The sequence below is a fragment of the Ornithodoros turicata genome, chromosome 3, assembly GCF_037126465.1.
Source record: "Ornithodoros turicata isolate Travis chromosome 3, ASM3712646v1, whole genome shotgun sequence".
NCBI lineage: Eukaryota > Metazoa > Arthropoda > Arachnida > Ixodida > Argasidae > Ornithodoros > Ornithodoros turicata.
Genome location: NC_088203.1, coordinates 37276785 through 37291170, shown reverse-complemented (window position 1 = coordinate 37291170; position 14386 = coordinate 37276785). Strand labels below are relative to the sequence as shown.

At 43.4% G+C, this 14386-nt stretch overlaps 1 protein-coding gene across 1 annotated transcript in view; it reads left to right on the top strand.

Annotated features, from left to right (window-relative positions):
• The window catches only part of LOC135388406 (2',3'-cyclic-nucleotide 3'-phosphodiesterase-like), a 61676-nt gene that overhangs the window by 15391 nt on the left and 31899 nt on the right, over nt 1-14386 (top strand). The window lies entirely within an intron of this gene.

The window sequence follows — 14386 nt, the reverse complement described above, 5'->3', positions numbered from 1 at the left end:
GACTATTATTGACTACTCTACTTTTTTGGGATAATTTTCGTGATTCCATTTCCAGCTTGATGATACGGTGGTTTACGAGCAAAACTGATAATTGCGCCATTTTCGAACGACTTTTGTGATACGGGGTGTGGCGTGACTGTTTGTGATTTCGTCACGTCACACCTGTGTGGCGCGGTTATTTACAACCATTTTTGACTACTACATCTTTCTGGGATAATTTTCGTAAAGCTGGCTACGGCGTGACCTTTTGGGACTTCCTTATGTCGGACCTGTATGGTATTGTGGTTTATGACCATTATTGACTGCTACACCTTTTTGGGACGATTTTCGTAATGCTGGTTACGGCATGTCTTTTTGTGGCTTCCTCGTGTCGGAGCTGTATGGTATTGTGGTTTATGACTATTATTGACTACTACACCTTTTTGGGACAATTTTCATAATGCTGGTTACAGCATGACTTTTTGTGGCTTCCTTGTATCTGAGCTGTATGGTATTGTGGTTTATGACTATTATTAACTACTACATCTTTTTGGGACAATTTTCGTAATGCTGACTACGGCGTGACTCTTTGTGGCTTCCTCGTGTCTGAGCTGTATGGTATTGTTGTTTACGAGAACTATTGACTACTACACCTTTTTGGGACAACTTTCGTAATGCTGGTTACGGTGTCCTCCCTTCACCGACTAGCCTGAAGAGGCAGTCACATGTAACCAGCTCTTACTGGAGACACCTTTTAGCTAGCATCCCGACTGGTTGAAAACTGCTGATTCATTTTTGCGACAAAATAAGCATCCAGTTGAAAAGTGAAGAAAGTCAGCTCTCACTGAGAACATATAAGTCGTGAATACTTGTCAAACTCTTTTTCAGAGCACGCACCGAAAATTGTGTTCATCGCATACATTCTAAACATTTAACATTATTTGTCCGCCGGAATATGCTGGGGCACTACTCTGCACCTATGTCATGCCAACCAGAATCAAACAGTGATAGAAAGCTTGTCACGTCCGTTTGGATATGAAAATCTTTATTGCATTTTAGTTTTGTCACCTTTTGTCTTACAGCTCCGACGTGAGGATCTCCCAAGAGGTCACGTTGTAACCACCTTCACAAAAATTGCCCCGAAAAGGTGTAGTTGCCGAGTTTGGTCGTAAATCACCATAACATAGAGCTCTGACATAAAGAAGCCCCAAAAAGTCACACTGCAACCAGCTTTATGAAATTGTCCCAAAAAGTGCATTAGTCAATAATCGCCGTAAACCACCATACCATGCAGCGCTGACATGAGGAAGTCACAAAAATTGCGGCGTAACAAGCATTACGAAAATTGTCCCAAAAAGGTGTAGCAGTCATTAATGGTCGTAACTCACCATATCATACAGCTCCGGCATCAGGAAGTCCCAAGGCGTCACACCGTAACCAGCAATACGAAAGTCCCAAAAAAGGTGTAGTAGTCAATAGTGCTCATAAACCACAATACCACACAGCTCCGACATGAGGAAGCCATAAAAAGTCATGCCATAACCAGCATTACGAAAATCGTCCCAAAAAAGGTGTAGCAGTCAATAATGGTCATAAACCACAATACCATACAGCTGCGACACGAGGAAGTCACAAAAAGTCATGCTGTAGCCAGCATTACGAAAATTGTCCCAAAAAGGTGTAGTAGTCAATAGTGCTCATAAACCACAATACCATACAGCTCAGACATGAGGAAGTCACAAAAAGTCATGCTGTAGCCAGCATTACGAAAATTGTCCCAAAAAGGTGTAGTAGTCAATAGTGCTCATAAACCACAATACCATACAGCTCCGATACGAGGAAGCCACAAAAAGTCATGCCGTAACCAGCATTACGAAAATCGTCCCAAAAAGGTGTAGCAGTCAATAATGGTCATAAACCACAATACCATACAGGTCCGACATAAGGAAGTCCCAAAAGGTCACGCCGTAGCCAGCTTTACGAAAATTATCCCAGAAAGATGTAGTAGTCAAAAATGGTTGTAAATAACCGCGCCACACAGGTGTGACATGACGAAATCACAAACAGTCACGCCACACCCCGTATCACAAAAGTCGTTCGAAAATGGCGCAATTATCAGTTTTGCTCGTAAACCACCGTACCATCAAGCTGGAAATGGCATTACGAAAATTATCCCAAAAAGGTAGAGTAGTCAATAATAGTCGTAGACCAGCATACCATACAGCTCTAAAATGAGCAAGTCCCAAAAAGTCACGCCATAGCCTGCTCCAGAACATTGTCCCAAAAAGGTGTAGTTGTGAATAATGATTGTATGGCACCACACCATATGGCTCCAACACGAGGAAGTGGCAAAAGGGCACGCCGCAGTCACACTGGGCATCACCAAAGTCCTCCCAAAACGGTGTAGTAGTAGTCAACAATGGTCCTAAACAACTATATCATACAGCTCTGACATGAAGAAGTCCCAAAAGGTCACGCCATAAGCGGTTTCGCCAAAATTCTGGCAAAAAGATTTTGTAGTCAATAATACCGTATTTACTCGCATAATTTGTGCACTTTTTTACCGAAAAATGACGCGAAGGTTGGGGGTGCGCAAATTACGCGAGGCATTAACAAGCCGACTTGAAAAATGTGCAAAATCTGTTAAAAGATGGTCCTTTAGGTGAATAATACAATACAATCTCGGTGATAGGAATCTGACGGGGTAGCGGAAGACATTCGTATCGTCCGAAATTCGTATAAAAAAAATTACACCAAAATAAACATTTAGGCAAGAAAATAGACAGTGACTGTTCATTTTCTATAACTGTCAGTGAAAGAAGTCGGTCGTAAGGATTTTCTCTCTTCGTTTTTGGCCAATGCTGTAAAAATTTGCGAGATGATTCAAAAAGGCCCAGCGCGTGCTTTCCACGCTTTTTCTAAAGCGAGCTTTCTCCTAAAGCACGCATGCGTTAGGTGAAGCCAGCTTGCGGAATGCTGACGCGTATGTTGTCGCCAGAAGTTTTCCTGATATGTTCCCTCCACGTGTTCTGGCCGTTCTTTCCTAAGCCAGCGCGATGTCACACAGCTCCACAGTTTATTGTAGTGAGGGGATAAAAGGTCAAAACAGAGATAAGATTCCATACCGGGTAATTCCTTTGATCTTATCTCCTCCACCAAGGGAAAGTCATTGCTTGCATTACGCAACATGATGTAGGGAATTCGTGGTGAGGATGTCCCTCTTTTTTTGAAAGAAGGAGCAGCATGCGCCCCATGACGCGAAAGCGTCAGGGGGGAACGACCTCTGTTGCACACGAAAGTAGGAGTGCACAAATTATGTGAGTTTTTATTTTCACAACTTTTTTAGTGAAAAAGTGGGGGTGCGCAAATTATGCGATGGCGCAAATTACGCGAGTAAATACGGTAGTCGTAAATCACCGTTCCATACAGCTGCGACAGGGTGAGGCCCTAGAAGGTCACGCTATGACTAAAACTGTCACAAACAGTTGTCATAACCCACAACAGTGAGTATATGTCATGTCATGCAACTCTGACATACGTGACTCCCAAAAAATTGGGTTCCACGTAGTAGACCGCACCACCTATGTCGCAAAGTGTCTACTCTCCTACGCATTTATATAGATTAATTTAAGTGGCACCTGGATTATTTTGTATGGCACTCAGATTAATTTAAATGGCACCCGGATTAATTAGTTTGGCACTGGGATTAATCTATCTGGCACTTGGATTAAAATCGCTGGGAAAACCTGTAGTAAGCGTATCTTGTAGCAGAATGTGGTAAATCTAGCATGTGTTTCCTGTCTGTCACGAAATGTTACTGTGGGGTCTTGCTTTTTCTTGTTAGGTGCCTTTCCTGGATTTGGGGGAAAACTCAGGTGCTGTTTCAAAATCTAAATCAAAGTGAAATCGGGTGCTACTGATAGATTCTTGGGTTATAAAATTTTTCATTATGTCCAGCAGACCACCCTCAGTTAAAGAGCATGTACAGTAGCCGACCGGCTTCCTTGACTGTCACAAAAGTCTGAATAATACTGCAGCCTCAAAAATGTGGCGAACAAACTTTATTTAACCTCTGCACTAAACTGCACTAAAGAAGTGACCAAAATAAAGTGAGTGAAGTGTTGAAGTCAAAGTGAAGTGAGGCAGTGTAACTATCTGCTGCAGTCAAACAATAGGCATAGTTCACAAAACTTGGATGATAAGGCCGTGGATGCTCTGGGGTGATGGATTTCATTCCATTCAGTATCTGGGTAATTGAAATCACCAAAATGCATTATCTTGTGGGTTAGAAAATTCTTTTTAACAAATGCGAGTGCTTTATGGAGCTCTGTTACAAAACAAGCATCATTCTGTGGACAGTAGCAAACACCAATGAGGATCCTGTTCCTGTTGTGAGGGTGGTCAAGTGAAGACTAAATCATTTCATTACCAAGGACAAACGGGACAAGAGTATAAGTCGTTTTTAAAACCGAGCAGTACACCACCACCACCACGTCTGCCAACACGATCGTAACGGTGCACAGTAAAACCAGGCAATATTTCGAAGCTACGTATCAATATTTGGTATCAGTCAAGTTTCTGTCAGAACCGCAACAGCAGCTTCCGTTGTGTCAATTAAAGGAGCATTAAAGTGGTATCCAACATGGCCCAAAACTACTGTCATCTTGTAAAGCAGTATGTGAAAAGCATTCCCACAAAATATTTCTGCCCTAAGTTGTTTTACCGTGGCGAAATTCATTTGCAAAATCGCTGCCGCGGTCACAGGTCAGAGTGCTCCAACTGCAGTCCACACCCCCTCTAGTGTGACGTTTATGGGAGAGTGCCCCCTCATTTGTTGGTAGAAAAAAAGAGAAAGAAGAAAAGTCTGGTACAAACATTGTGAGCTGTTTCTTGTTGACTGCTATCCATTATATGATATATACAATGGACTCCTCTTAAACGGAAATCCAAGGGAATGGAAATATTGTTCCATTTATGAGAAGTTTCATTTAACCAGAGTACACAGATTTCATGAAATGCAACTTTATTTCAAGATAATCAACTTCCACTACGGTAGGTAGGTAGCAAGGCAAAAAAGAATTAACAGCTGTTCTCTTCACATTTTTTGATTTGTTTACAAAATATACCTGCATGCCTGAGACTTGGAAAAAATTTCATGCGCATCTCAATCGTCTACAATGAGGTTTATCTTTCTGTTCTGCCGGGCAAACTGCGCATCCTCTTCCCGCATCTAGGTTTCCGATATTACCTGTCAGTATCGTGTGGCATCATCCACACCACCCTTCAATGCACGGCCTGCTATGACCACAGCGTTGACTTTGGCATATCAAATTTCACAGTTTCTATTTTTGATTTGCTCTCACGATCATGTCCCCGAATTATCCGCAACTTTTACGCGAGCGAAACCCCTTCATGTGGTTGTTTCTTGATACACTTCATGAAGACACATGTGGACACGAGCTAAGCCTAACATTGTACGAGTGACTGATGGATTGGATTACACTGGCTATGACTTCCGCCTGGGTTGTCAGACGTGAATGATAATCTTCCAGGTTCGGCAGCATCTCGGTACCCCCACTTTGTTCTGTTTACCCGCAGTATATAAAACAGGTTGTTTCAATTGTCCGAAGTTTTTTATCATTGCATATATAGGAAACCAACCAGAGGTGACCCTATTGTTCCGTTTATCCGTAATTTCTGTTTAACCGAGTTTCGTTTAGTGGGAGTCCACTGTATCACATTTTCTGAAAAACAAAGCATCTATGCAGCCCGACAAAATAGCGTTGCGGTCACAAGAGTAATATCCGTTGTTTTTGTGCAACTGTTCGTTGCATGTCTACCACTGGTGAGTGACGTACGTGTCAGTGCTCCGTTCAAAGCGAGAATACTTCTGAGGTATTTGCTGTAGGGCGTATCGCCGACGTATTCAGTAACTCCTAGTGATGGCACGATCTGTTTGATCAGTTGTGTACCCATGCCAGCGAAGTGTGTGGCCGTATAGCACAACAGCACGGAGTTCAGGGTTGCGTGAATGAGAAAGGCAACGCCTGACTGTCGCTTGCGCAAAGTTCCACCAAATGAGCCAGGAAGAAGCAAGATGCTCGTTTTCATTCAATGTCAGGATACCAAGTCCGATACAAGCCTTTGAATATGCAGTCTGTACTTCAGCGAGAGGGATCATCAATCACCGTCAAACGTGTTTGTGGCACGTCAACGTCCTACCACACACGTCACATAGTGTGCAAAATTTCGCGGAAATTCGATTGGGTCGAAGGACGCGATTGGCACTATGTGCATGGTTACCCCTATGCGCAGTGTCTCAGAAGTATTGCAAGCTCATGCAAAAGTGCGTCAGATAAAAGCGCGTTCTGTGCACGCTCCGAACTGCCTTCAAGGTACACATGACCCTTCGACATACTGTATTTACTCGCATATTTTGCGCACTCCTAGAATAGCATTAAAAATGACAAGAAAACAGAACATCGCGTAACTTGCATACCCACGATATCGCGTGCGGATATCTGGCACGCGTGTCTCAGTGACCATGATCAGAAAACAACGAAATTGCTCACCGGCGTGTGCAATTTCGTTGTTTTCTGATCATGACTTCTCCTGGCTTCTGGAACATTTTTGCTCAGTGACCATGTCGATTCTCGACTCCAGCGAAGTCGTGACCACCTGGTAGTGATTTCGAAAAGCTTTGAGTGAGGTCCGAGAGCACGTCCGGACAGAGAAGCGGTATGGCGGTACATGTTTCTCTTGCCCATAGACAGAATGCTGCCACTAAGGAACGTATCAAAATTGAAAAGAGGAATGTTGCCATACTAATTCTCAGCTTGTTGGAAATACCCCACAGTTTTTTTTAATAGTTTTCTAATCAAGAAGAACAGAAGTCCCATGTGTCACACATTGCGAAAGATTCCTGATCAACTCTGTCAGCACGATTTTATCAGAAATACAGAACGAGGAACCGGCATTTCTTTGTCAGACCTCGTGCAGAGTGAACAATATCACTATACTAATGTGGCGCAGACAAGCATCCACTTTGGATTGTCCCTGGGGGAGAGAGCTGTCTGGTGCCGCACACGTATCACCGAATGACTTGCAAAGATAAAATATCACACTAAGTCATATGTGAATACCAAAAGCAGTGCAGAAAACAAATACTTACTTCACCTTGCCAGAGCATCTCTTGCGGTGCTCAGATGTTTGCCACGCAGCATATGGCACGTTAAATAATTGCGCATGTATGCTGTTAGGTCAAGACAAGGCATAATATATACGCGTGTGTGCTAAGAGTTACCAAAATATATGTTGTTCACGCATACCTTTGAGTTCACAAAGTTCTGCAAACAGAGCTAACGTCATATGAGCACGTTTTTTCATCACCACACCAGACAAAGAAGTGTTCGCTTGAGCTCTTGCAAGTGCCATGTGAACGTTGACTTCTGCATTACAATTTTTAGGATTACTTGTGTCTCAAAGTTCCGCGAAAAAGTATCTGATTCCTATAGAGACACTACACTTCCAACGGAGCTGTTGTTCACTTGCAACACTCACATGTAAATACTGCGGGACTATCTGACAAGAAACTCAAAACATGGTACCCTATTTACTCACATGATTTGCACACTTTTTCTCCCAAAGAAAGTAGGAAATGTTCAGGGTGGGTTCCGCAAATTGTGCGGGAACATTTGTTACGATATTCAAACGACGCAAAATTTCAAAATTTTAGTACACCGGTCATATAGGCTTTCGGTAGAACCGATATTGACACTATCATTGCATTGTGTAAGCACGAAAGAAGTACCCAAATACTGCGTGACCACCGACGGTCGGAAGGCAAAATGCTGGCCCACTACCGCTCATACAGAGTGCCCCAGAAAACGTGCCATTGAGTTTTAATAAAAAAATTTTTGTCACCTAGAATCATGCGGTCAACAGCATTTGTTTTTACTGGGTTTTTGCTACCTGCTGATGTGCATGTCATGTAACCGAAGTTTAATTATGTAAGTTTTTGCGAACTGAACTCAGAGATTTGCCAAGTAGAGGTCACTTTTTTAGCCCACCAATGTGAAAAGCATGCCGAATTTACTCAAATTAATAATTGACAGGAATATTGAGGAGCTATCGTATCAGGAAAAATAGCCGAAGATCATGCTCTACTGAGCTCATAGAAGATAGCGCATGACGAATTTCTCAGCGAAATCATTGTCAGTCCGACGAAAGGAAGTTGGAAACCCAGCCCGCACTGGCATGGTGGAAAGAGATAACACAGACACAGCTTATCGCATCCGGCTTTGGCTGGGACGATTCCTTCCCTCTCCCAATTTCATGAACTGTGACTTTTTCTACTATCACTCTGTGGGCTGTGTTTCCAACCTCCTTTTGTTGGACTGACAGTGATTTCACTCAAAACGTCCTCGCGCATTATACTTAGGGAGTGACCTTTTCGGGTTAAACCCGATTCCGCCCGGTTATTCCCCCCCGAACTGGCCTCCGACCAATTCGGGTTAAACCCGATTTCTCCCCGAATTCCAGTCACTATGAAATCTTCAAGTGACGTTTCCACTGAAGACGAACAAAGGTCGCCACGTGTAACATATGTAAGAATGGGTCACTTACGTTCCCAGCAGTACACCCATGTGTGTCAACACTGTCTATGCCTTCGGGGATTAGCGCTGGAAGGTCACGATCCCGCAAAAACAAAAAAACAAAAGAAAAGAGAGAGAGAGAGAGATTAGGAAAGGTCTCAATAGACAAGAGGAGAAACAAAAACACCCGATAGCACCCGAAGGCACAATTATCGCCCGATTTCTCCCCGAATTACAGATTTAAAAATAGCGCCCGATTTTTACCCCCCGAATCTGAGAAAGGCATTTAACCCGAAAAAGTCACTCCCTAATTATACTCAAGTACCCCGAGAAGCATGATGTTCGGCTATATTTCCCGACAGGATAGATCCTGAATTTCACTCTCAATTATCATGAATTGAGTAAATTCAGCATGCTCTTCATGTTGGTGGGGTAAAAAAGTGACGTTTACTTGGCAAATTTCAGTGTTCACTTTGCAAAAATTTACATAGTTAAACTTAGGTTACATGACGTGTACATCAGGAGTTGACAAAAAACCCAGTAAGAACAAACGTCTTTTATTAGACTTCAATGAGACCTTTTCCGGGACACCCTGTATCCCGGCGGAATACGTGGAGATGCTGCTGGAATATGCCGCTAGTTGCACTTGACAACTGAAAGCACGCTATGCTCACCAATTTTGTGATGTTGTGCTGTAAGGTTTGTCATAGCATGCATTCCAGCATTTCTTTCCGTGATTTGTAGTTTGAGTGACAGTACTGCCTGTCACGTCAGAGGACCATCATCCGAAAGCGTGCACAAATCAAACAGAAGCACTGCAGTAACTTCGGTAGCACTGACGGCATTGCGAAAAGCAATCTCCACAGTCGCTGAGATGTGCGGGCCAGATATCTGCACGTGAAAACGCGGGTGCGCAATAGACGATTTCAGAAATTGCTTGGATAGCCCGCCAGAGAGCGCTGTGTTGCGAATGCCCCATTGCACCTTGGGATTTAGTTTTCATGAGTCAGACAGAAGAAGAAGAGCACAAACGGTTTTCCCTCCTTCCTTCGAGCAACAGGCAGGCAAGCACGAATGCAAACCATTTCCCACGACGCATTGCGCGATGCGCATGACTTGGGCGACGGAGGGCACCCGTGCGGAGCACAAGAGCAATATCTGAAATCGCCTATTAGGTCCACTGATGCGATGGACGATACTGTCACTTGATGGATGATACAAAATGCGGAAAGAAATGTTGGACAAACATGTTATGACAAATTTTACAGCAGAACATGACCAGGTTGGCGAACATATCGTGCTTGTGGTTGTCAAGTGTGACTAGCGGCGTCTTGCAGGAGCGTCTCAAAACATTTCATCGGTATATGAGCGGTAGTGGGCTGGCATTTTACCGCCCAACCGTCTCGCAGTACAGTCACCGACCGTTAATTCGGACTTCTAATGGTCACGGTATTTGTCCGAATTATCGAGCAGTCTGAATTAGTAGTTAATCATAAAAATCCACTCACACACTGGCGTTTATTACAAAAAATTTACACGGGACGGAAGAAAGTGTCGATACGCGTCTGCCTAGCAGCGCGCGCACGAGACAGAACGTCACGCTGTATTTCTGATAATGTGACACTGTCGGAATAAACTCGTCCGAGCGTATCGATGGCCGCGAGGATCTGCGCAGCAGACGGAGGTTCGCCGAAGTTCTCGTTGTCATCCTCGTCGTCGTCCGATCCATCCGCAAGCAGGTTCAGAACTTCGGCGACGATCTCATCATCGGTGAATTCAGCGCAAAATTCTGTGCACCCGTCCACCTCAGCGTAATCGTCAAACGATATGGAAGCGGGAATCGCCATTCTCGAGCCACGGTTGACAGTTCGGAGCTCGTGCTTGCTATTGCAGCTGGTTCCATGTTCCCCCGAGTTTCCGACGGTGTGCCGTCCACATCGCTGATATCCAAAATGCCACTGATCGCATTGTCATCACTGTCAGTTGACGGAGACGATGACATTTCCACAGTTTCGATTGTCGCATCCGAAGTGCGCGTCTAAACAGCAACGTCGATCACATGAACGCGAACTTCGCGGGGGCGCGCGCTTATCCTCCCCACAGGCGGCGCTCCGAGGGAGCTACTGGAGGGGCAGCCCGGCGGCGAGCGGGAGTCGGAAGCTCGAGGTTCCGATTTTGAATTTAGGAGCGTGGATTTTCACAAAAAGTAGGGAAAGTCGGCCAAAATCTGTCTGAATTATTGAGCCGTGGCCCCGAAAACGGTCCAAATTATTGGAAGCTGAAATGCATTGGTTCTATGGGGGGCTATTGATTGAGTCCAAGATTTTGTCTGAACTATTGGAAAGTCTGAATTATTAGGGTCCGAATTAACGGTCGGCGACTGTATTTAGGTACTTCTTTCGTGCTCGCGTGATGACGTCAACATCGGCTCTACCGAGAGCCTATATGAATGGCACACCAACTTATGAAATTTTGTGTCGTTTGAATATCGTAACGAACGTTCTCATATCTATGCATAGTCTGATTTTATTGTTGGGCTTTGGTACAATCACAAGAGACAAGATGTGGAGAGCTCGTGACTGGCTCAGTAATGTCTTCTCAGAGCAGTTTTTCCAGTTCAACTTATTCTCTCAGTTGGAATGGAATTCTTCGATGATGGTGTGCTACGAGCACCAACACTTTATCTATGTGGGTTTCAAGTTTATAATAGAGGTGTGTGAATATTGAGATTTTCAAATACAAATCGAATACAAATATCGCAAAGTTTTCGTTTGAATACCGAATCAAATATCGAATATGTATACCATCATAGGATAACTGCTTCTAAGAGTAGGGTCATTCCACATGAAGCAATCCATTCGTGTTGCTTGACCACCACGGATCTTATTTATTTATTTATTTTTTCTGGTTGACACCGTAGAGAAACCTTCGCCCACAAAATATTTTCGCAGAATCGGGTGCCATTTTCACGTTAGGCGGCGCTAAACGTCTGGAGTTGTCGCAAAAATGAGGCGTCTTTAAAGGCCTCTCCTGGAAAAAAAAGACTAGATATTTTAGGTCTCTAAACGTCAGAGTGGCCGTAAAGGATCGCTCTTTCATTCTGTATGAAGAAACTCTCATGTTGATGTGTCCTCTGTACTGTACTATGGGCCAAGAATACCACATTTTTTAGATATGTTTGCTGTTTTTTTTTAGTCACTGCTGCACATACGGACATAAAATTTGGTAGACGTGGAGCTTCACTTGATGAAAAGTGAAGCAGGCGTTGTTAATTATGCCAAATTTGAGAAATTAGCTATATTGTAAGCCGAAAAAATTCATGTGGCCAACGTGATGCGAGCATTCTGTCAATGCAAACATGATGATGAATGTGTCCGTTTGAATATATAAAAAAATTGGGAGGGCACCTTTTCCTGGATTTTAGGACTATCCTTGACTTTGCTGACCAAGAGCGAGGGAGGCTCCGCCTCCAAAATTCGCGCCAGTAGGAGGACTCTGAAGGTGGAGCGCTGCGGCCTCTACTCTTGCTTAACAGACGCAGCGATACTGCGTAGTTTTGACGATTATGCTTTATGGATGTGTCATTACCAAATGTTTGGCCAGTTCGACATTTCGCTCCGCTCTTATGCGTGAACATTGCCTCAGCTCATGAAAAAGGAAAGGAATGTTGCTGCTTTTGTTCTACTCCTCGCACTGAAATAAATCATTTAAAATAATTGTACTGTTGTGTGTGTTTTTTTCTTTCTTTTTGTAAGTAGCTACGGAATAAAATAATTGCACTGTGTGTGTGTGTTGTGTGTTTCGTTTTTGTAAGTAGTTACGGAAGTATGTAAAAAGGAAAGAAAAGAAATGTTGCTGCTTGTTCTACTCATCGCACAGAAATAATTCATTTGAAATAACTGTACTGTGGGTTTCTTCTCTTTTTTTCCTTTTTGTAAGTAGTTATGAGAGAAAATAATTGTACTGTGTGTGTGTCTTTTTTTTTTCCTTTCTTTTTGAAAGTAGTTACAGAAGGTGTGCACCTGTTTGGTCGAACGCTGCTTGGTCGAAAGCCGGATGATCGGCCCCGTTTGTTCGAAGGGTAGTTTCCACTTGAATCAGAAGCAGACAAAAGAGGGGGAAAAAATCACGCAGCAGAGGCGGGTTCCGAAAAAAATGGTCCTGCGTCCGCAGTTTCTCTTGCTTACAACATAAGAAGTGGAAAGAGAGGCTTGCATTGGTCACTCAGTTGTCAAAACAACAACTAAATTAGCTAAATGGTACTTAATTAAGTATCTTTGCTCGAACTGATTACTTTAAGTACTGTAGGACGAAAACAGGATTGGGTCCTTTAACTCAGACAACAGTCAGTGCTGCATGCTATTCTGCACAGTGTTCCGGAAATAATGCACAAGCAGCGAGCTTAGCCTATGGCACCTGGTGGCATAGGCTGAAATAATGGTTCGGCGGGGTTCCATGCTTCCAAAAATACAGGGACGGCGTTGTGGATAGCTCATGAAACAGATCACACAGACAGCGTGACAAGATTAAGAAGCAATTCTCCAAGGCCCTGAAGAAATGTCCCCAGAAGAAATGCCCCCAGAAAAATTGTTCCCGGAAAAAATGTCCCCTGGAAGAAATGTCCCCTGAGGAAAATTCACTTTTGGTACGCGTGGACTGGTTGACTTCGGACGTTGACGTTTTACTAGGACGGTGTGAATATTTGGATTTTTAAGCACCGAAGCGAGTAATCGTATATCCTATTCCATTTCCAAATCAAATACGGAATTCAAAACTGCACACGTAAGGCCGGCACATGGAGGGCATAAAACAGAGTGAGTGCTGTACTTACGCATACATACCGTACATTTTTGATTTCCAATATATGCTGTATATGTATCAAGTACGGTTACTCAACAAGTCGCTTAATTTATTCGTATTCAATTCTGTTTTAAAACGACTGTTCACACATAGAATTTCTTTGCCTAGGGAGTCGCTGTGGGTGACCAGGGTCAGTTTTGGTGAATTTACTTCGTTGTGTCTCGCAATAAAGCGGCCTGTACAGTCATGGGGCTCCCGAGACGCAACGGGTGACACCGCTAGACATATTGAAATACATTTTTGCCTGTCAATTTTGTTGCTTTCCCCCCGCATTTTATTTTCCTTTTTACACACCACCCTGCACGTCGATCTGCGCACTTTTAAAAAAGAACTCGACACGCTCCTAGCCATTCTGAATGACATCTTCTGTCCTGATTTGTTGAAACTGGGCGGCATATGCCTTTCTGTGACACTTCACATTTGTGCTAATTAGCAGAGAACATGTTTTTCTGTACTTCTGTACTTACAAAAACAAAACACACACACACACACACACATAGTACAATTATTTTCTTCCGTAACTGCTTACAAAAAGAAAAAAAAAGAGAAACACGCAGTACAGTTATTTCAAATGATTTATTTCTGTGCGAGGAGTAGAACCAGCAGCAACATTTCATTCCACACACACACAATGCAATTATTTTATTCCGTAGCTACCCCAACAACACCGAATATCCTCTTGATGTAGGAATAATGTCCTAATGGATTTGTACGTCGGACGGATATTCTGAGGATATCCATCGGACGTACAAATTCCTTAGAACATTATTCGTACGTCCAGAGGACATTCGGTGTTGTTGGGGTACTTACAAAAAGAAAGAAAAAGACACACACACACAGTACAATTATTTTAAATGATTTATTTCAGTGCGAGGAGTAGAACAAAAGCAGCAACATTCCTTGCCTTTTTCATGAGTTGAGGCAATGTGCACGCGTTATGGAGAGCATAAGAG